Source organism: Oncorhynchus clarkii, chromosome 16 (genome assembly GCF_045791955.1).
Source record: "Oncorhynchus clarkii lewisi isolate Uvic-CL-2024 chromosome 16, UVic_Ocla_1.0, whole genome shotgun sequence".
In the NCBI taxonomy this organism is placed as follows: domain Eukaryota; kingdom Metazoa; phylum Chordata; class Actinopteri; order Salmoniformes; family Salmonidae; genus Oncorhynchus; species Oncorhynchus clarkii.
In genome coordinates, this window is record NC_092162.1 from 54,808,389 (window position 1) to 54,832,811 (window position 24,423).

A 24,423-nucleotide genomic window follows, 5' to 3' on the forward strand; every position below is an offset into this window, starting at 1 on the left:
TGCTTTCTTGAATGTTATTGTTGTTAGGACACCGATCTTGTCCATGAGGTTGATTTCAGAACCTTTGTTGGGTTATGAACTGTTCGTTTTTTTTAAGGTGTCGAAGTTGGTTTTATTCACTTCATATATATGTCAATGTAGCAAACATCACATTCCAATATACTCATCATACCCAGCTGACTGAAGAAAGAACACATCACATCTACCAGGTATTCAATGTATTGGTCTCTTTAGCCAATTTTCTTTACTGGCTTAACACGGTTAACTCAAATGAATAAAATAAAAATTAAATACACAATGACATCACACTATCACTTTTCTCTGTTGGTGTTTAGGGCCAGCTTTTGTTTGGTTACTGTGGCTCTTTGAAATATGTGTAGACTTGGAGCTCACATGATGATCCATACCTTCCCTCCCCAGACAGACATCAGAACCCCTCTATTCTCCTGTAGTGAAAGCAGACAGCTATATGATCCCTATGCCCTAACGTCAGCCTAACATTTCATACAGCAGCTGGACTACAGAAGAGCCGGCAAAAGAGAGACAAGAAGACTGAAAACCGAGTGTGTACAGGGTGACAGGTACAAGCGAGGTGTATACATATAACTTCATCTGGCACTTTAGGCAAAGATGGTCTCCTCTCGTCTCTTCTTGGTGAGGACGGTCCCAGGCTTGTGCTGGGCGTCGGGGTGGTTGGACAGCTCAGGGGTGCAGGTGGACACTGGGCTCTCCAGGAAGGCCTGCTTCAGGTCGTAGAACACCGATGAGTCCTCCTTGGTGAGGAAGGTTAGGGCCACACTGCTCTTCCCAGCACGACCCGTACAACCAATACGATGGATGTAGTCTGGAGGGGGCAATGTCACAATATGTAAAAAGTATGTCTACAAATATGGAGGGATGTGCAATGGCAGCCTGTGCAAAGTTGCTATGACGTAACAAAAACCTGACAGGTGAGTGACCCCAGGATCAAAGGTTCTGGTGGTGGTCTTACCCTCGATGTTCGTGGCCATGTCGTAGTTGAGCACCATGGAGACATCGTGGATGTCGATACCTCTCCCAGACACGTCGGTGGCCGCCAGGATGTCCTTGGCCCCAGCCTTCAGGTTGGACAGAGCAAACTCTCTCTGCTCCTGGCCCTTGCCTCCGTGCAACGTGCAAGCATTGTACTGAGAGAGAACAGGAGAGAGGGGGAAAGTAGAGAGACGTATTTGACCCAGGTCAGACTGGTAAACATATCCCAGAATAATAAAGATGAATACTGAACAAAAACAACAAACCGACAGACAAACAGTTCTGTAAGGTGCAACAAACATACTAAACAGAAAATAACTACCCACAACCCATAGTGGGAGAACAGGCTGCCTAAGTATGGTTCTCAATCAGAGACAACGATAGCCAGCTGCCTCTGATTGGGAACCATACCAGGCCAAACACATAGAAATAGAAAACATAGAACACAAAACATAGAATGCCCACCCCAACTCACGCCCTGACCAAACTAAAATAGAGACATAAAAAAGGAACTAAGGTCAGGAAGTGACAGCTGCTTAATGGGGAAAACCGGTTGAAAGTTTCTGTCGGCTGGTTGACACCGGTTGAGCATTCCTACAGCATTTCCCTCCAGAAGCCATGAGAAAGTTGTCCGGCTGCAGGGACCGTGCGGGGGGATTTATACTAACGTTACTATCTGTACTTACTGGTGGCACAGACGCTGTTTCATCCTTTCCTACACTTAAATTACCCTTGCCTAACGATTGCGTCTGAAGCTGGGCTTGCAGCACAGCTATCCTCGCCGTAAGGCGATCGTTCTCCTGTATATTATGAGTACAGCGACTGCAATTAGAAGGCATCATGTTAATGTCACTACTTAGCTTCGGCTGTTGGAAGTCCTGATGAACCATGTCCAGATAAATAGTCCGGAATGAAAAAGTTGAATGAAAAAAAAGTTGAGAGAGGAAAAAACGAAAAATATAAACGGTAATTAAAAAGAAAAAAAACGTAAAGTTGTCAGGTAGCAAAGTAAGGTTAGCAACAAAACGCACAGCAACACGTAAACAAGTCTGCAAGTTGCAAATCAAAATATATTCTATATTTGAGATTCTTCAAAGTAGTCACCCTTTGCCTTGATGACAGCTCTCTTGGCATTCTCTCAACCAGCTTCATGAGGTAGTGCAATTTAATTAACAGGTGTGCCTTGTTAAAAGTACATTTGTGGAATTTCTTTCCTTCTTAATGCATTTGAGCCAATCAGTTGTGTTGTGACAAGGTAGGGGTGGTAAACAGAAGATAGCCCTGGCAAAAGACCAATTCCATATTTTGTCAAGAACAGCTCAAATAGGCAAAGATAAATGACAGTGCATCATTACTTTAAGACATGAAGGTCAGTCAATCTGGAAAATTCAAGAAAGTTGAAAGTTTCTTCAAGTGCCGTCGCAAAAACCATTAAGCGCTATGATGAAACTGGCTCTCATGAGGACCGCCACAGGAAAGGAAGACCCAGAGTTACCTCTGCTGCAGAGGATAAGTTAACTCTTTAATTCTGTGAATAACAGTTGTATCTTTTATCAATGTTTATTATGAGTATTTCTGCAAAATCACAGATAAGTTAACTGAGTTAACTGCACCTCAGATTGCAGGCCAAATAAATGCTTCACACAGTTCAAGTAACAGACACATCTCAACATCAACTGTTCAGAGGAGACTGTGTGAATCAGGCCTTCATGGTTGAATTGCTGCAAAGAAACCACTACTAAAGGACACCAACAAGAAGAACAGACTTGCTTGGGCCAAGAAACACAAACAATGGACATTAGACCGGTGGAAATATGTCCTTCCGTCTGATAAGTCCAAATTTGAGATTTTTGGTTCCAACCGCCGAGTCTTTGTGAGACGCAGAGTAGGTGAACGGATGATCTCCACATGTGTGGTTCCCACCGTGAAGCATGGAGAAGGTGTGATGATGTAGGGGTGCTTTGCTGGTGACACTGTCAGTGATTATTTTGAATTCAAGGCACACTTAACCAGCATGGCTACCACCGCATTCTGCAGCAATACACCATCTCATCTGGTTTGCGCTTAGTGGGACTTTGTTTTTCAACAGGACAATGACCCAAAACACACATCCAGGCGGTGTACGGGCTGTTTGACCAAGAAGGAGAGTGATGGAGTGCTGCATCAGATGCCCTGGCCTCCAGGAAAAGCAGCCAACAAATGCTCAGCATATGTGGGAACTCTTTCAAGTCTGTTGGAAAAGCATTCCTCATGAGCTGGTTGAGAGAATGCCAAGAGTGTGCAAAGCAATCATCAAGGCAAAGGGTGGCTACTTTGAAAAATATAAATATAAAATATATTTTGATTTATTTAACACTTTTTTGGTTACGACATGATCCCATATGTGTTATTTCATTGTTTTGATGTCTTCACTATTATTCTAAAATGTAGAAAATAGTAAAAGATAAAGAAAAACCCTTGAATGAGTATATATATATATATATGTATGAACTGTGCAGAAAAAGAAACATCCTCTCACTGTCAACTGTGTTTATTTTCAGAAACTTAACGTGTAAATATTTGTATGAACATAAGTTTCAACAACTGAGACATAAACTGAACAAGTTCCACAGACATGTGACTAACATAAATTGAATAATGTGTCCCTGAACAAAGGGGGATCAAAATCAAAAGTTATAGTCAGTATCTGGTGTGGCCACCAGCTGCATTAAGTACTGCAGTGCATCTCCTCCTCATCACCAGATTTGCCAGTTCTTGCTGTGAGATTTTACCCCACTCTTCCACCTGCAAGTTCCCAGACATTTCTGGGGGGAATGGCCCTAGCCCTCACCCTCCGATCCAACAGGTCCCAGACGTGCTCAATGGGATTGAGATCCGGGCTCTTTGCTGGCCATGGCAGAACACTGACATTCCTGTCTTGCAGGAAATCATGCACAAAACGAGCAGTATGGCTGGTGGCATTGTCATGCTGGAGGGTTATGTCAGGATGCACCTGCAGGAAAGGTACCACATGAAGGAGTAGGATGTCTTCCCTGTAACGCACAGTGTTGAGATTGCCTGCAATGACAACAAGCTTAGTCCGATGACGCTGTGACACACCACCCCAGGCCTCGGTGTAACACTCATAAACGCGAATCCGAACATCACCCCTGGTGAGACAAAACCACGGCTCGTCAGTGAAGAGCACTTTTTGCCAGTCCTGTCTGGTCGATCCCCCTTCAGAGTACAGTGCCACTGCGAGGACAATCAGCTGTCCGTCCTGTCTTCCTGTAGCGCTGCCTTAGGCATCTCACAGTACGGAAATTGCAATTTATTGCCCTGGCCACATCTGCAGTCCTCATGCCTCCTTGCAGCATGCCTAAGGCACGTTCACGCAGATGAGCGGGGACCGTTCACGCAGATGAGCAGGGACCCTGGGCATCTTTCTTTTGGTGTTTTTCAGAGTCAGTAGAAAGGCCTCTTTAGTGTCCTAAGTTAATTAAGCATGGGAAACAGTGTTTAAAACCTTTACAATGAAGATCTGTGAAGTTATTTGGTTTTTTACGAATTATCTTTGAAAGACAGGGTCCTGAAAAAGGGACGTTTATAAATATATGTGTCAGCATCATAAAGACGCAGTATATTCATGTCTTGTTTCTGTCATTACAGATATCACACATAGAATATCCCCATGTGTTATGAAGAGAATGTGAGAAATCAATATTACTCTTACTGCATACACACAGGCATGCACACACACACACACACACACACACAGGCATCAAAGAGTTTAATATTGCATGCCTTTGCACCGCTCTCAGCCCCCTAGTTGTGGGCTGATCTCTCTCCTTCCACTGATTGTCCTCCAGTTGATTGTAACACATTTTTGATTGTAGCATCCACACAAGACAAGGAATACAGCACCTCATACCAAGTATAACCTATTCAGGCTGTTTGGAAGTGTTTGTCACACCCCTTTGTTTTCACTGTCTCTATACTGTATGTGTACTGCCGTTTTACTGTCAACCTCAGTGATTCACAAAGCAGATCCTCAAGTCTCCCTGTACAGGCAGGATTTTGTTCTAACCATCACTTGTCCGTGCTCAACTGATCACTTCATTTATTGGCTAATCACGTGTGGAACTTGTGGCTTCCATATTTCTCTTTCATTTCAAAAGGACTCACAGCTGTAGCAACTGTCACATGGGAAGCGTTTACACAGGCAGCCCAACACTGATCTTTTTTTCACTAATTGGTATTTTGACCAATCAGATCAGCTCTGAAAAAGATATGTGATTGGAAAAAATATCAGAATTGGGCTGCCTGTGTAAACACAGCAATGATGTCATATACCTGCATGGTTAGTCTATGAACATATCAGTTGGGGATATTGTGGAACAAAGACCTGCATGAACAGGGATCCATGCGGACCATGTCTGGGACGAACTGGTCTACTACTTCCATGTCTAACAGGTAACTTTATCTAGAGTTCGGTATTTGTTTTTAAAAATTACAGCATGATTGAAAAAATCTGAAAGAAAATCTATGCAAGTGTTGCATGAAACTTGTTTTTCTGCAGTTTTTCTATACTTTATAAATGCATCGATTCTGATTCTCCTTGTTCTTTCTTAGTAATATTCTTGTCGTTATGGACAATTCTCTGTTTGTAAAAAGCATTGAGTCACTCTTCCAAGTTACAAATCAAACACCACTATTAACCTTTTAAAAAACAGAAAGCATCTCAAATATGGAATAACCTGACAGAATAATCTATTGAATTTGATCTTTCACTCAACATGAAATGAATGAGTAATGTGGATACAGGTGTCAACACTTTGCATTCCCAAGAAAAAGGAAGAAATAACAGAATTCTCTTTTAATGATAAACTGATTTCCAAAAAAATGTTTTACTTTAGAATCAAATGTGTTCCATTGAGCACAGTTTGGATCTTATTTATTTATTCCTACTACCTCCTTGACCTTGTGTGTGTGTGTGTGTGAGTGATGACTTGCATGTCTTAGGTCACTAAGCTACTTTCACTGTACTTTGGCGGAACATGATTTACAAAGCAGACCAATGTAGTAATTGATCAAAATAAATACAAAATAAATTGTTTATTTATTTATGAAGCACAATTTTTTTTAAAGGGTTACAGTTTCCTCTGTCTTACATTCTGTATGCAATAAAACGCCTTAGCCTATTTGGACTTCCACTGTGTGTAAGTAGAAAAAAATTGCACTAATTTATTTGTTGATGGTTGCTTTGTAATGCAATAGCTGCACTAAATATAACCATGTATTATCTATCACAGTGTGCTAGCGTGAACCAACAAGACATTTCCAGCCTGATGCTGTAAAGCAGGGGTGTCAAAGTCAAATGGACGGAGGGCCAAATAAAAAAATCAGCTACAAGACGAGGGCCGGACTGTTCGAATGTTCATTGAAAAATTTTTAAATGACGCATATAGTCTAGTGAACCTAATTGAACCTACTGAAAACCTAACAAATATATTACAATATGATCAGATAAATAAAGCAATATTTTCTTATGGCTCTGTCAGTAATCTTTAATTTTCAACAGACACAAAAGACAAATTTCCTTTATATAAATATCCCCATAACATGAACATTAAATGAAAGAAACCGGTATTCAAGGCACCATCAGTAGACTATATTTTCTATTTTAGCAAAAGTGGGCTAAATTTACTTCAAAGAAAAAACAATAATAGCAATTTTCTATCATCCACTCAACTGAAATATTTTTAAAATATAATTGGATTGAAATACAAAAAAATAAAGTGCAAAAATCTATTAATCAAAAACAACACTTTGTTTAAGGAGAAGTAACATGCAGTGAAAACAAATATTAAATTTTAACTTTTAAACTTGAACTGAGTAAAAACTCTAAATATGTGATTGCACAGTAATGTTCACTTGTTTGAGGTTGAGGGTGATACTTGGTGGTGTCCCATCTTTTCCACAAGTTCATCAATGTTCGGGGTAAGGCTCTGAGCTGAAGAAATCCTCAGAATTGAGTGGAGGTGTTCAGCAGTAAGTCGACTTCTGTGTGATGTTTTGTTCAGGTTCATCAAAGAAAACAGTTGTTCACACAGGTATGTGCTGCCAAACATAGACAACGTTTGAGCAGCCTGGATGCGCAGCTGGGGCATTGTGCCGGGGAGGAAACGGGCGAACTCCGCAGCACCCACTGCCGCATATTTTGCCCTCAGTGCATCATTGCATTGGAGGTCAATCAACTCCATTTGGAGGTTTGGTGGTGAGCTTTCCACGTCAACAGCAAATGGGTTACCGAGCAGTTCCAACCTGCTTTTTTGTGCTTCAAAGTCAGCAAATCGGCGTCGAAAGTCAGCGGCAAGCATACCTATTTTATCAGCCAACTGTGTGCTCGGGAACGCACTGGTAGAGAGCTTCTCTTTCATGGTCTGGCAGCTGGGAAAGTGGCTCAAATTTTCTTTCCGCATCTGCGTCTCCCACAGAGTCAGTTTGGTTTTAAATGCCTTCACTGTACTGTACATATCAGAGATGACACGATCCCGACCCTGCAGCTGCAAGTTTATTGCATTCAGATGACTCGTAATGTCACACAGAAAAGCCATTTCACACAGAAACATTTCGTCTCGGAGTTGTGTTGTGTCTTTCCCTTTGCTGTCCAAGAACAGACAAATCTCCTCACGAAGCTCGAAACATCTTTGAAGCACCTTTCCCTGGCTTAGCCATCGCACCTCTGTGTGATAAGGCAAATCACCATGCTCCGTTTCTAACTCCGTCAGAAATGCCTTGAACTGGCGGTGATTCAAACCTTTGGCTCTGATAAAGTTAACTGTGCGCGTGATGATGCTCATTACATGCTCCATTTTCAAGGCTTTACCGCACAACGCTTCCTGGTGTATGATACAATGATAAGCTGTCAGCTCACCTGTCGCGTTTTCCTCTTGCATCTTTTCCCGTATCTTCGCCACCAGTCCGCTCCTGTGTCCACACATCGCAGGTGCTCCGTCGGTTGTCAAACCCACAAGTTTTTCCCAAGGCAGCTCCATCTCATTTACACATCTTGACACCTCTTCATACAAATCATGCCCCGTAGTTGTGCCATGCATAGGACGTAAAGCCAAAAACTCCTCTGTCACGCTTAGGTTGGAGTCCACTCCGCGGATGAAAATTGACAACTGGGCAATGTCAGAAATGTCGGTGCTCTCATCCACAGCCAAGGAATATGCAATAAAATCTTTTCCCTTTTTCACAAGCTGCTCTTTTAGATTGATGGACAACTGGTCTACTCTCTCGGCAATGGTGTTTCTGCTCAGACTCACATTTAAAAAGAGTTGCCTTTTTTCTGGGCAAACTTCGTCACAAACTTTAATCATGCAGTTTTTGATGAAATCCCCCTCCGTAAATGGCCGGGCTGATTTAGCGATCTCTTCTGCCAAAATAAAACTGGCCTTGACAGCAGCCTGGCCTTGTGATTTGGCTTTTTTGAACAGAGCCTGTCGAGATTTGAGGCCTCGTTTTAATTCCTCTGCCTTTTGTAGCCTTTGTTCCATGTCCATATTCTTGTTTTTGTCCGCGTGTTTCGTTTCATAATGTCGTCTCAGATTATACTCTTTCAGTACCGCCACACTTTCTCCACACAGAAGACACACAGGTTTTCCAGCTACCTTCGTGAACATATACTCCGACTCCCACCTTGTTTGAAACCCCCGGTTCTCAGTATCCACCTTCCGTTTTGCCATTTTTGATGGGTATCTGAAAGTTAATTTTACTGTGATGCTGACGACTGCTGTGCCAATAAATATTGAAATGAAGCAGCCTACTGCTCGGTGCGTCACCTTTGCATTGTGGGAAATGTAGTATTGGTGCGTGTAAAAGATCTGCGGGCTGCCGGCTTGCTGCGGGCCGGTTCTAATAATAAATCAAGATCATCCCAGGGGCCGTAAAAAACCTTCTTGCGGGCCGGATGTGGCCCGCGGGCCTTGACTCTGACATATGTGCTGTAAAGCATGCTTTCCATTTAAGAATTCCTTTTAAAAATGCTAAGTAAAATACGACTAAGTGAGATAAACATGACATTTGATGTACTTTCACGTACTGCTGCTGTGCTTTCTTGAATGTTATTGTTGTTAGGACACCGATCTTGTCCATGAGGTTGATTTCAGAACCTTTGTTGGGTTATGAACTGTTCGTTTTTTTTAAGGTGTCGAAGTTGGTTTTATTCACTTCATATATATGTCAATGTAGCAAACATCACATTCCAATATACTCATCATACCCAGCTGACTGAAGAAAGAACACATCACATCTACCAGGTATTCAATGTATTGGTCTCTTTAGCCAATTTTCTTTACTGGCTTAACACGGTTAACTCAAATGAATAAAATAAAAATTAAATACACAATGACATCACACTATCACTTTTCTCTGTTGGTGTTTAGGGCCAGCTTTTGTTTGGTTACTGTGGCTCTTTGAAATATGTGTAGACTTGGAGCTCACATGATGATCCATACCTTCCCTCCCCAGACAGACATCAGAACCCCTCTATTCTCCTGTAGTGAAAGCAGACAGCTATATGATCCCTATGCCCTAACGTCAGCCTAACATTTCATACAGCAGCTGGACTACAGAAGAGCCGGCAAAAGAGAGACAAGAAGACTGAAAACCGAGTGTGTACAGGGTGACAGGTACAAGCGAGGTGTATACATATAACTTCATCTGGCACTTTAGGCAAAGATGGTCTCCTCTCGTCTCTTCTTGGTGAGGACGGTCCCAGGCTTGTGCTGGGCGTCGGGGTGGTTGGACAGCTCAGGGGTGCAGGTGGACACTGGGCTCTCCAGGAAGGCCTGCTTCAGGTCGTAGAACACAGATGAGTCCTACTTGGTGAGGAAGGTTAGGGCCACACTGCTCTTCCCAGCACGACCCGTACGACCAATACGATGGATGTAGTCTGGAGGGGGCAATGTCACAATATGTAAAAAGTATGTCTACAAATATGGAGGGATGTGCAATGGCAGCCTGTGCAAAGTTGCTATGACGTAACAAAAACCTGACAGGTGAGTGACCCCAGGATCAAAGGTTCTGGTGGTGGTCTTACCCTCGATGTTCTTGGCCATGTCGTAGTTGAGCACCATGGAGACATCGTGGATGTCGATACCTCTCCCAGCCACGTCGGTGGCCGCCAGGATGTCCTTGGCCCCAGCCTTCAGGTTGGACAGAGCAAACTCTCTCTGCTCCTGGCCCTTGCCTCCGTGCAACGTGCAAGCATTGTATTGAGAGAGAACAGGAGAGAGGGGGAAAGTAGAGAGACGTATTTGACCCAGGTCAGACTGGTAAACATATCCCAGAATAATAGCGCAGGAGGTCTCACCCCTATCTTCTCCAGAGATTTGGCAAGCACGTCAACACCCTTCTTCTGGTTGACGAAGATGATGATGGGCGGCTCGAATCCACGCGCCAACACTTCCAGCAGCCTCTTCCTGGAAGACAAGAAAACAAGGGAGACTCAGCATTAGCTACAGCTTCAGGGATAGCGTGCGTGTGTGTGTTACCTCTTCTCTCCCATGAGCAGGGCCTTTTGTTCCACTCTCTCGTGGGGTTTTCCGGCTGAGCCAATATACACCACAGCCGGACGATGCAGGTAATTACGGGCCAATCGCTCTACCGCTGCAGGCATGGTAGCTGTGAACATGACTGTCTGAAAAAAGAGAGATGCGGATGGAAGAGAGAGAGAGAGAGAGAGAGAGAGAGAGAGAGAGAGAGAGAGAGAGAGAGAGAGAGAGAGAGAGAGAGAGAGAGAGAGAGAGAGAGAGAGAGAGAGAGAGAGAGAGAGAGAGAGAGAGAGAGAGAGAGAGAAGAGAGAGAGAGAGAGAGAGAGAGAGAGAGAGAGAGAGAGAGAGAGAGAGAGAGAGAGAGAGAGAGAGAGAGAGAGAGAGAGAGAGAGAGAGAGAGAGAGAGAGAGAGAGAGAGAGAGAGAGAGAGAGAGAGAGAGAGAGAGAGAGAGAGAGAGAGAGAGAGAGAGAGAGAGAGTGAGAGAGAGACAGAGAGAGAGAGAGAGAGAGAGAGAGAGAGAGAGAGAGAGAGAGAGAGAGAGAGAGAGAGAGAGAGACAGAGAGAGAGAGAGAGAGAGAGAGAGAGAGAGAGAGAGAGAGAGAGAGAGAGAGAGAAGGAAGGGCAGGGGAAAGAGAATCATCTTAAGCTGACATTTTCTTCAGTGTGTGAGTTTCTGTTTAGGCTTCTGTCATACATACATCACCTACTGTAGCTGAATGTGTGGAACAATCTGTTACCTGTCTGTACTTGTGTTTTCCCATCTCGAAGTTCATCTTCATTTTCTCTGGGTCCTCTGCCTCGTCCGTGTCTAGTTTCTGATTGGTCACAGGGATGTACTCCAGGATATTCTGGACGTCAGGCTCGAAGCCCATGTCTATCATGGGGTCAGCCTCGTCCAGTACCACGTAGGTACAGTGGCCCAGGACCAGGTTTCTGTTCTCCACTACGTCTATCAGACGACCCGGGGTGGCTATCACTATCTGGAACACACAAACAAAAACATATTTACTCAGACGTCACACGCATGCGTCTTCATATTGGCATTATTATTGTGTATGTGTGTGTGCGCCCGTGTTTTCTAGAGTCTGACCTCACAGCCCATCCGGAGGCGGAAGCCCTGGTCCTCCCTGGAGATACCTCCGATGACGGCCACGGTGCAGATCCCCAGAGGTTTACCAAACTTAAGGGTCTCCTCCTCGATCTGCTGGGCCAGCTCACGGGTGGGGGCCAGGATCACTGCATACGGACCCTGGTCCGAGTCCTCCATCCTACATTAACAGGGGAAAGATGAGTTGAGAAGATGTGGTTCGATAGAAGGACATGCAACTCTTGGCAGAGTAGTGAGGGATAACACTCTGGCTGGGGAGGTGGAATCACCTTTCATCCTTGGGCAGGGTAGTGATCCAGACCAATAGGGGGATGAGGAAAGCAGCTGTTTTACCGCTACCAGTCTCAGCCACGCCTATGATGTCACGGTTCTGTAAAGCCAATGGGTATAGCTTGTCTCTGGATAGGCGTTGGATCCTGGGTAACAAGGGAAACATTTTAATACAGCAAGTACTGGCTTCAGTGCTGATCAGGGAAAGACCCAAAGGTGGCATGTGCGCACGCATCAAATCAAGTTTTATTGGCCACATACACATATTTAGCAGATGTTAATGCGGGTGTAGCAAAATGTTGTGTTCCTAGCTCCAACAGTGCAGTAATATCTAACAATTCACACAAATCTAAAAAGTAAAATAATGGAATTAATATAGAAATATTAGGACGAGCAATGTCAGAGTCCAGAATATAAATACATATATGTATATGATGGGATGTAGAGATTGCAGTACATGGATAGAATATGTACTTTGCTGTAGAATACATGGATATAATAGTATTGTACAGCAATAGTTGAATAGGATGGACTTGACTAGAAAACAGAATATACACGTATGAAATGGGTAAAACAGTATGTGAACATTATTAAAGTGACCAGTGTTCCATGTCTACGTACTTAGGGCAGCAGTCTAAGGTGCAGGGTTGAGTAACCGGTGGTAGCCGGCTAGTGGCCGTAACTAGTTCAGGACTGGGTACGTGTGTGTCTGTGTGTGTGCATCTGAAGTCTTCACAGCTGAGCTTGTAGCCACAGTTGTCAATGACCTCCACGATGTGTGGGGGCAGGTTGTACTCCTTCCAGTTCCTGATGGGGTGGGGGATCTTGCCACCCTTTGTGGTGATACTGTAATCCTCCCTGAAGATACGCCCATCCCTGTCCGCCATCTCCTCCAGCTTCTTCTGGGACCAGTGTCTGTCATCCCACCGCTGCTTGGCCTCCATCTTCCACACCTTCTTCAGCCGCACCCTGAGAAGCAGGAGGGGAGGGCAGAGATTAGAGGGCGACAATGAATCGGTTTTCTCGGTTTCTGTAAATTAAAGACATAGATTTGATGTGTTAGAGAGCATGGTAGTTTGTCAGGTGTGTGTGACTCACTCCTCCTGCTCCTCCTCCTCCAGTGTGCGTCTCGTCTCCATCATGTCCACGTAGAAATGTGACTGATCTCTCTTCTGCTGCTTCAGGTCAATACCAGCTATGAAGCCGTGCCCATACAGCTGGACCTGGTGCTTCTCCTTATAACTGAGACAGAGGCAGAGAGGGAGAGAAGTTGGAGAGAGAGAAGAGAACAGTTGAAAGCCAAATATCTATTTAAGGAGCAAAGTGATTAAAGGTTGTAACCAGGTGTTACCCCACCATGGACGTAACCAAAAAAGGATATCTATAACACCATGTTTGTGAAACTGTGACTTTATCGTCCCAGCGTTTATATGCAGAATCACATGGGGTTGTAGTCGGTAGAAGTGTCTTCAGAGGCGTCCCCCTCAAAGACAAACTTTCTGTCGTTCAGGTGGCGTGTCCGCCAGCGCTTCTTAGTCCCGCTCCTGGTTGGACAGAGACAGACAGATGTGAGAAGGCACAGTACACCTGCTCAAACACTTAGTTCAACCAACCATATCAAAGCTTGTGATTTAACTAAATCAGAGAATCCCCACTGAGAATGATTTTTAGTCCAGGGTCGTATTCACTAGGCACCCAACACATGAAAAAAGACAAACAGGGTGGGACTACATTACATTGTTCAATAAGAAACTTTGTTTTAATGTTTTGTTGCAAAATGTTTTGCTAGTGTTCACGAATGAATACAACCAAGAAATGGACTTAGCCTGTGTTCTCCGGGGTCCTCCGGGAAACGGACAGACAAACCTCTGGGCTCACAATAAGTGTCAAACAGTATGATACCAGAGACCTATGCTGTGTTCAGTGGGGTGCAACATTACTGAACGTTCAGATAGAAATACATGATGTAGAATAGACATGCTTCTCTGTCATGTAGAATAGGGAATCATTTAAGCTCTTTAGAATACATTTCTGTCAGCAACTTTCAGAATGTTGCAACCAGACTTTCCACCTCCAACTCACCCATCACCTTCCTCCTGACTAACCCCAAGCCCCTCCTACTCACCCATCACCTTCCTCCTGACTAACCCCAAGCCCCTCCTACTCACCCATCACCTTCCTCCTGACTAACCCCAAGCCCCTCCTACTCACCCATCACCTTCCTCCTGACCAACCCCAAGCCCCTCCTACTCACCCATCACCTTCCTCCTGACTAACCCCAAGCCCCTCCTACTCACCCATCACCTTCCTCCTGACCAACCCCAAGCCCCTCCTACTCACCCATCACCTTCCTCCTGACTAACCCCAAGCCCCTCCTACTCACCCATCACCTTCCTCCTGACTAACCCCAAGCCCCTCCTACTCACCCATCACCTTCCTCCTGACTAACCCCAAGCCCCTCCTATTCACCCATCACCTTCCTCCTGACCAGCCCCAAGCCCCTCCTACTCACCCATCACCTTCCTCCTGACTAACCCCAAGCCCCTCCTACTCACCCATCACCTTCCTCCTGACTAACCTCAAGCCCCTCCTACTCACCCATCACCTTCCTCCTGACCAACCCCAAGCCCCTCCTACTCACCCATCACCTTCCTCCTGACTAACCCCAAGCCCCTCCTACTCACCCATCACCTTCCTCCTGACCAACCCCAAGCCCCTCCTACTCACCCATCACCTTCCTCCTGACTAACCCCAAGCCCCTCCTACTCACCCATCACCTTCCTCCTGACCAACCCCAAGCCCCTCCTACTCACCCATCACCTTCCTCCTGACTAACCCCAAGCCCCTCCTACTCACCCATCACCTTCCTCCTGACTAACCCCAAGCGAGAGAGAGAGTGGCTGTACCTAAGAGAGAGTCGCCATCACAACTCAAGATACATAACTAAGTGGTAGCTAGCTTGGCTTTGGAGAGACTATTCCCTTGTCTAACCTTTCCTTTCTTCTTTTTCTCATCATCTTCCTCTTTTTTCAAATCCTTCTCCCTCTTTATCCTGTCCTTGGACTTGGGGGAGGCGCTTCTGTAAGGAGACGCAACCACTCAAGTTGAAAAGGTAAAGAAAAAAGCTCTGATAATGGCTCTGCATATTATGTGAGGGATGTTTTAAGACACAAAGCGGGCGTGTTCCAGATACACACATTCTGCTGAGAATATCAGATCTTTATAACGCCTACAGAAGTTAGCGTCTCTGGGTGATCTTGTAATCTGCTCAGGCCTGCACCCAATAGTCACCCTGTGACTTAAACAGCAGTCTGACTCAAGCCTACACACCTGGATTTCTTACTGTGGTTTTTGTCTCTGCGGTGAATGTCCTTGCGACCCCTCTCTCTGTCCTTGTCCCGATCATGCTCCTTCTCGCTCTCCTTGTCCTTCAGACGGCGATCTCTGGAGGGGAAAGAAAGGTCAGATACATAGAAATATTACCAACTTGTGATACACATTTTTAGAAACCCACTGAACACCTTTCACATACAGTGGGAAGATACCAGATACCAGATATTGTTCGCTAGACAGAATAGTTGACAGTTTTTCAAGCCATATCGTGGTGAATATCTACTCACTTCAACCAAAAGGTCGAGATGATTCTGGCTACTTGTTCGCATGCACCCACTACCAGCAATGCATCATTCAAATCTTTCTGCCGATTTGGATCGGTTGCGTTCACGAGAGCGTTGGCGTGGTTTCCGGTCCATGGATGGGGAGCCTTTGCATTTCCGCTCCTTATCCTTGACTCCTGAGGTCTCTGCTGCATGGTTCTTGTCAGTCAATTCACCAGCCATCTGTGAGGACAGAAGGAGTTCTGAGTTGTAGGTCCTCAAGTCCATGTTACCATTGTCTCAGTGTATTAGGTCACCAACCCTCATGAACTTCTTATTGTCTTCCTTTAATCGATTTCATGTCCGACACCTAATGGTGTTACCGTCATCCTATCAACTAGCTAATCATCAAATACAATGATAATTTTAGTTAAGTGTTTAGTGATGTAATAAATCACACTCCACGACTAGCCCTTGATCATGACTCTCAGTTCCATTACATTACACACGAGGCATTGGACAAAGGAGTCTTCTGTAGGGAGTTATGTTAAAGCCGTGACGCTTGGTCGGAACAGTAACACGCATCACTTGTGATATGGTTTTGGAAGCATAAGGGACCATATCTTCATATCGGCTAGAAATTATTTCCAAAAAAACAAAAGGTTAAATTGATACACAGCTTTATAGGGTTAGGGTTCACACACGGCCATATTTACATATTGCGGCGCTTGTTTAGGGAAAACTGACGTAAGACCGTGTGGACTATCTGTGTTAATTAGCTATACGGTCTCTGAACACCTGTGTGTAAACGGAAGAGACGCCACAAACACGTTGTGACTGAAAAAGACTGTCGGCTAAAACGGTTTTAAAACAGTGTACACAGTAAGTGTGTATTTTGCATTTGTGAAAATATTTTTGTGATATGAAAGTAGATGGATTTGTTTCTAGAACCGTGGAACAATTGAGAATCGGTTCACGTTTAGATGGGATTTTTTGGCTTCCAGAGCTAATTGACCCTTTAAACAGAACATGTGGCTAAGGTCCTTGGACTAAAGTCATTTTAGAGAGGCTCCTTTAGTCCAATATTGGGCTCTCCATCACTATACTGAACAAACATGTCAACGCAACATGCAACAATTTACACATTTTTACTGAGTTACAGTTTATACGACGCCACAGGAAATTAACAGCGGATTCAGAGTTTGGGAATTGTAGTTTCTGAGTTTAGCGCACAGGTGTAAAATAACCGGGGTCGTTGAACAGTGGAGTTCATCCATACCTCATACAGTAGTTTCACATTTCAATGTCGCATGCACAAGTACAAGTACAGTGAAATGCCTTTCTTGCAACAATGCAATCAATAACAATATTGCTAGAAAAAAACATGAGAAATAAGAATAATAAATACACAATAAAGTAAGTAGGTAAGCATACTATTTACAGGAAATATTTAAAAAGTCAGTTCCAATACCATATTTACATGGGAAAGGATACTGATGTGATGGAGTTAGATACACTACCGTTCAAAAGTTTGGAGTCACTTAGAAATGTGCTTGTTTTGTCGCCTCTTCACTGTTAACGCTGAGACTGATGTTTTGCAGGTAGTATTTAATGAAGCTGCCAGTTGGAGAGGCATCTGTTTCTCAATCTAGACACTCCAATGTATTTGTCCTCTGGCTCAGTTGTGCACCGGGGCCTCCCACTCCTCTTTCTATTCTGGTTAGGGCCAGTTTGTGCTGTTCTGTGAAGGCGTTGTACGAGATTCAGTTTCTTGGCAATTTCTCACATGCCTTCATTTCTCAGAACAAGAATAGACTGACAAGTTTCAGAAGAAAGTTATTTGTTTCTGGCCATTTTGAGCCTGTAATCGAACCCACAAATGCTGATGCTCCAGATAATCAACTAGTCTAAAGAGGGCCAGTTTTATTGCTTCCTTAATCAGAACAACACTTTTCAGTTGTGCTAACATAATTGCAAAAGGGTTTTCTAATGATCAATTAGCCTTTTAAAATGATAAACTTGGATTAGCTAACACAACGGCCATTGGAACACAGGTGTGATGGTTACTGAAAATGGGCCTTTGTAAGTCTATGTACAGTGCCTTGCGAAAGTATTCGGCCCCCTTGAACTTTGCGACCTTTTGCCACATTTCAGGCTTCAAACATAAAGATATAAAACTGTATTTTTTTGTGAAGAATCAACAACAAGTGGGACACAATCATGAAGTGGAATGACATTTATTGGATATTTCAAACTTTTTTAACAAATCAAAAACTGAAAAATTGGGCGTGCAAAATTATTCAGCCCCTTTACTTTCAGGGCAGCAAACTCTCTCCAGAAGTTCAGTGAGGATCTCTGAATGATCCAATGTTGACCTAAATTACTAATGATGATAAATACAATCCACCTGTGTGTAATCAAGTCTCCGTATAAATGCACCTGCACTGTGATAGTCTCAGAGGTCCGTTAAAAGCGCAGAGAGCATCACGAAGAACAAGGAACACACCAGGCAGGTCCGAGATACTGTAAACATCCCAAGGAGCACTGTGCAAGCGATAATATTGAAATGGAAGGAGTATCAGACCACTGCAAATCTACCAAGACCTGGCCGTCCCTCTAAACTTTTAGCTCATACAAGGAGAAGACTGATCAGAGATGCAGCCAAGAGGCCCATGATCACTCTGGATGAACTGCAGAGATCTACAGCTGAGGTGGGAGACTCTGTCCATAGGACAACAATCAGTCGTATATTGCACAAATCTGGCCTTTATGGAAGAGTGGCAAGAAGAAAGCCATTTCTTAAAGATATCCATAAAAAGTGTTGTTTAAAGTTTGCCACAAGAAACCTGGGAGACACACCAAACATGTGGAAGAAGGTGCTCTGGTCAGATGAAACCAAAATTGAACTTTTTGGCAACAATGTAAAACGTTATGTTTGGCGTAAAAGCAACACAGCTCATCACCCTGAACACACCATCTCCACTGTCAAACATGGTGGTGGCAGCATCATGGTTTGGGCCTGCTTTTCTTCAGCAGGGACAGGGAAGATGGTTAAAATTGATTGGAAGATGGATGGAGCCAAATACAGGACCATTCTGGAAGAAAACCTGATGGAGTCTGCAAAAGACCTGAGACTGGGACGGAGATTTGTCTTCCAACAAGACAATGATCCAAAACATAAAGCAAAATCTACAATGGAATGGTTCAAAAATAAACATATCCAGGTGTTAGAATGGCCAAGTCAAAGTCCAGACCTGAATCCAATCGAGAATCTGTGGAAAGAACTGAAAACTGCTGTTCACAAATGCTCTCCATCCAACCTCACTGAGCTCGAGCTGTTTTGCAAGGAGGAATGGGAAAAAATTTCAGTCTCTCGATGTGCAAAACTGATAGAGACATACCCCAAGCAACTTACAGCTGTAATCGCAGCAAAAGGTGGCGCTACAAAGTATTAACTTAAGGGGGCTGAATAATTTTGCACGCCCAATGTTTCAGTTTTTGATTTGTTAGAAAAGTTTGAAATATCCAATAAATGTCGTTCCACTTCATGATTGTGTCCCACTTGTTGTTGATTCTTCACAAAAAATACAGTTTTATATCTTTATGTTTGAAGCCTGAAATGTGGCTAAAGGTCGCAAAGTTCAAGGGGGCCGAATACTTTCGCAAGGCACTGTAGATATTCCTTTAAAAAATCAGCTGTTCCCAGCTACAATAGTCATTTACAACATTAACAATGTCCACACTGTATTTCTGATCAATTTGATGTTATTTTAATGGACAAAAATATAGTGCAAGTATTTAAAGAAAAGGGCAATAAATATATAAGGTCAACTCTGTCCGTGTAGCTATTTTGTTCAATATTTTTCAGTCATATTGCTTGGGAATAAAAGCTGCTCAAAAGCCTGTTGGTGTCATACTTGATGCACTGGTACCTCTTGCCATGTGGCAACAGAAAAAATAGTCTTTGGCTTGGGTGGTTTAGGTCTTTTAAGTTTTTCCGGGTCTTTCTTCCCCAACGTCTGAATATCGAGGGCGGTGCTATTGCCATACCAAGCAGTGATGCAGTCAGTCAATATGCTCTCAATGGTACAGCTGTATAACCTTTTCATGATTTGAGGGCCCATGCCAAACTGTTTCAACCTCATGAGAGGAAAGAGGTACTGTCGCGCCTTCTTCACGACTGCTTTGTGTGTTTGGACCATTTTAAGTCTTTAGTGATTTGGACACCAAGGAACTTGAAGATGTCTACCTGCTCCACTGCCGCCCGTTAATGTGGACGGTTGGCGTGCCGTTTCCTGTAGTCCATGATCAGCTCCTTGGTCTTGCTGACGTTGAGGGAGAGGTTTTTCCTCCGGCAATACACTGTCAGGTCAGTGGTTTCAGCATTGTGTAAAAAACATTTTCATTACACCTCCCCAGAAACACTGGTACAAGATAAGTAAGAATTTCACTGTAAGGTCTACCTGTTGTATTTGGCGCACGTGACAAATAAACGTTGATTTGATTTGATCATGGCCTGCGTGGTAAATCATTGAGCTGTTATGCACTTTTGAAACACAAGGTGGCAAACTTGCTTAAATGTGTTTTCAACCAGACATCAGAAACTGCTCTAGTCTGTTGCTCTCTGATATATACAGTCAAGTAAACGATGTAGTGGCCCATGTAAACAACCTCACATAGCCTATGGATACAGTAGGCCAGATATAAAGGGTTTTACACATGTATTAATTGAAGATCCCCAAGAGAATAATCATTATATCATGAGATGCAGCCTGTTTGGCCCCTAGTTTGCTTTGTTAATCCCTGGTCTGCCATCTAAATGGAACAAACAGTACATGGAGTCTGGGTCTTGAGCAATTTTCAGCAAATTGGTATGTAAACACAGCCCCTCACTCACACAACTAACTTGAAGATTTAATTATTTTTAGGTAATGGGTGTGATATGTGTTCAACAGTTTGATAATCTGTGTTTCCCTTCCTTTGAGAGAGGAACACTCCCTTTGAGTAGTCTTATTACAATGCTCTGGAGAACAGAACGGAAACATTCTATCAATAGAATATCAATTAATTAGGCCTACGTTGGTTGGAATGAATTTGTGGCATTCCCCTTCTATATTTCTCTGCCTTTGGTAACAATGAAAGAAAAGGAAATCGCCACCTAACTGTGTATCGCCTAATATTGGAAAGGCTTCTAGCTCCCCATTCATGTGCAATATCAGGAAACAGGTAGGTGGTAGAGACAGATGGAGGGTGAGGGAAATAGAGACAGCCCAGCTCTATTTTGCCAAGTGAGATTTAATCAGCCCTCTGTTAGTGTAGAGCCTGTAGATCTGGTTCCAGACAGTGAATGGCAGGGGTTTCTCTCAGAACCAATTTATGCTTGGCTGCCGCTCACCTCTCCCCCATTTGTCCTTGGAGTTATTGTTCCCGCTTTACCCTCACTGTACAGTCCATTGCAGCCGCCACTAGAATCATGGGACCTCCTCTCCCTATCCCACTAAAAGCCACATGCCCCATTTCCCCCACCCCCACCCTCTGCCTACTGTCTCTGCACTGTAGTCAGCAGATTTTAAAAAGAGAATGGCTCTCTCTGTGATTGAGTGTAATTTTATCTGGATTAACTGATTGAGGGATGATTTGTTGTATCTGCCATTTGGATCCACAATCCCACAGCCACTCCCACATAGGACACACACACAAGCAGGCAGGAACAGCAAGGCATAGTAGAGTTCTACTACAAAATTAGTATAGGTGACAGTAAGTTGATGGCTTTTGCAGGGTTTGTCAGAGTATCAATGTCACTGTACTGTAACACTCTTCCTATCAGGCCTCTCAAAATGTACTATAGTCTGTGCAAGGGAAACACAGAGTTTGGAGACAGCCTCGCCAGGCACTGAGATGAGAGAGGAGCTGATTCTTATTCTGGGCCTGTCTTTGGCTCCAGGGGAGGTTGAGAGAGAGGTGTGGAGCAGCTATGGTGGGGAAACTATATCAGCATGGAGGCAGATCAAAGTTGATGCTAACCAGGGGTGAAACTGACAAATACAAAGGGTGAATTATACAATGGTTGTTCACTAGGTTGCATAGTAACGGTGGATCCTGTTATGAATATGGGGTAAGGCAGTTAATGAGAATCTTTCTCTCTTTGAATTTTGTTTAGTCTTTTCTCATCTGTGGACAAAAGAGGAGAAGTAATAAAAGGTGAAAATGAGGCACAAGTGTAGACGGGGTTAATACTGTATCTCCACATTCATACACAGCTTCAGTGTCACTGTTGTAAAACAAAGCTATGTACATCTACCAAACGCTATGTATCGAAATTTGAAGTGTAATGGGATATAGGCTCTGTAGGTAGTGACAAAAGACATCTCAAGGTGAAGAGATTTCCTCACAAAAGAATGTATGGACACATCAAGGTCAACGACATGATTGTGCATGTTTTGGTGTATGAAAAACCTCAGCAGATAGTTCACAAACACACACACATTTTATGCAATCCTACTGTTGCTATGACTACCTAGTTCTTGCCACAAAATACATTCTCTGACAAAGAGAGATTTGTGAGAAAATGTCATGTTCTTTGCTTGCTCCTGACTAAATCATAATAAGTACGGAGTGAAAATTAAATAAAGTCTCCTACAAGCTATATCATCAACCTGATACCGTGTGTTCTTACTGGATGGATGTTCCTTCCTGCTTCTCCTGTGTGAGGAAGGAATGCCTCATTCCCAGAGAAATGTCCAGAGGTCATACATCTTGGCAGAGGGCTCTGTCTTTTTCAAGGGCATATAATCATCAAACAGCAGAGTGGACAATTTGTTGTGCAGTGTACACTGTTGGCATCCAATAGCTACAGGGTAGCTGCAGTTGTCTGTTCTACAGTATGTATTGTATGCTGTAGTGAGTTGCCAACACAAGAACTGGCATGAACTGGATAGCACACAGGTGACTCTCCATGAATATTCGAATGCGATTGGGAATTCTAACTGACCTAATTAGCTTCTGTTTATCCAGAAAGCTTAATTCACCTCTGTTATGGTACAGGGTCTGCCTTGTGGGATCATTGGTCATTTTGCAGGATCGTTCTGTGCATTAGTTCGGTGCACGTCAATACTATAGGCTTTTGAACCAGAGGACATCAATGATTGGTTGTATAGGGCGATGCAGTGTTGATTAGTGTTACATTTTGAAGAAGCCCTTCCAAAATCATTCAATAGTTTCATATTTTTTTGGTACTTTGAAATGCACACAAATGGTGGATTGCTGATCTATCCATTTAAACCGATGCACACCTTCGTCTTGATTCAAGGGAATGCAGGAAAGATAAGCCATGCTATTGTTTAAGGGAAATTAGGACTGTGATGCAAACTAGACAAAACAAAACCTGCAATCAGAAGATGAGCCACAGTTACTTGACCTGACCTCCATACATCTATACACCTCAAACCTCCAAGATCAACATCAACCTCCTGCCCTCATTCCTTTCCCACATACAAAACCCCCCACCCCCAACACGCCCAGTGCTCCAACCCCCACCCCTTATACTCCGATGCCAAGCTTGGTTGTCTAATTAAACGGCTAAATAAGTGCATTCACTGTGAACATGCTTGCGGGGCTTGCCAAACTGGGGATGGGGGAGGATGGAAAGGTGATGCGGGGGCAGGATGGGTAAACTTATGGGGTCTCTGTAGTAGGGCAGAGAGAGAGGGTTTGCCTGAGGGTCACATAGGAGGACATCAATCCAGCAGACGTGAACAGAGTGCAGGCATGTGTGAGCCAACAGGGTCACTGCTGCTCACCTATGTCGGCTACACATGGGAATGGGAGATATGCGGAGTACACAGCATAAACTGCTTAGTGGTATACACAGGACAGAGATGCACACACACATGCAAACAGATTAAAGGAACCCCGTAGGACTGAACGTACAAACACATGGGTACGATGATGCAGGGTTCAGGCCATAGCACACATTCTAATAACCACTATTGCTAACTCTCATCCCACTGCTCCAATTACTATCACCATAATATAGCTAACGATGAGCAATACAAGATAAACCAGACAGAGAAGAATGGTTGAATAATAAGAGCATGGCAATAATAGAAGTGATGTACTGTCAGTGGATGACATTTTACCATAAATGCTGTTCAAATTTGGTTTGATTGTGATAATATTAAGTATGCTAATATCATTGAATATAGTACACAGAAAAGCCTTGGTGTATGCGGTCTGGGGAAGTCTATGTGCTTCATTGGGCAGCCCAGAGCACACAGCCATGCACAGACTGATGCTACAGAGCTGCCTGATCTCATTACATCAAAATAGCTCTGGATAGAGAAATCAAACAGATATCTATGGGATGTCATGACAGAGGTTCACTTAGATGAAGTCCTATGTGATTCTATAAGGTGAGCACCCCTCTTTATTTCTTGTTACGCTTCTGTGTGTTGCTCCATCTTACTAGCTGTGGATATTAAATTGGTGTAGACAAGCAGACCTGCAAACATGTAGATACAAATCAACAGACATACAGATGTAGAAATAAACAGACACATGCAGACAAACACACACACACACACAGACACACACACACACACACACACACACACATAGATGAAAAAGGCAGACACCCAATGACACATACACAAACATACTATGTGCATGCACGCATGCACATACACATTCACACGCATACACATTAGGATGGAAACATGGTGAGACAGATGCTCAGAGGGTACAGACACAAACGTCAGTTCCCCCTCCTCGCTCTACTGAGCCTGTGTCATAGAGACCCATTTAGGAGACAGGAGTTATGGCATTGTCACAGCGGCCGCAGTAGCGCTCGCTCAGGGGGAGGCTTTCTGTGTGTGTGTGTGTGTGTCTCACTGGGTGCAG

General features: G+C 43.8%; 1 pseudogene; it reads right to left on the reverse strand.

Annotated features, from left to right (window-relative positions):
- Positions 1-620: 620 nt before the first annotated feature.
- Positions 621-15,768, reverse strand: LOC139367353 (probable ATP-dependent RNA helicase DDX23; annotated as a pseudogene).
- Positions 15,769-24,423: the final 8,655 nt, after the last annotated feature.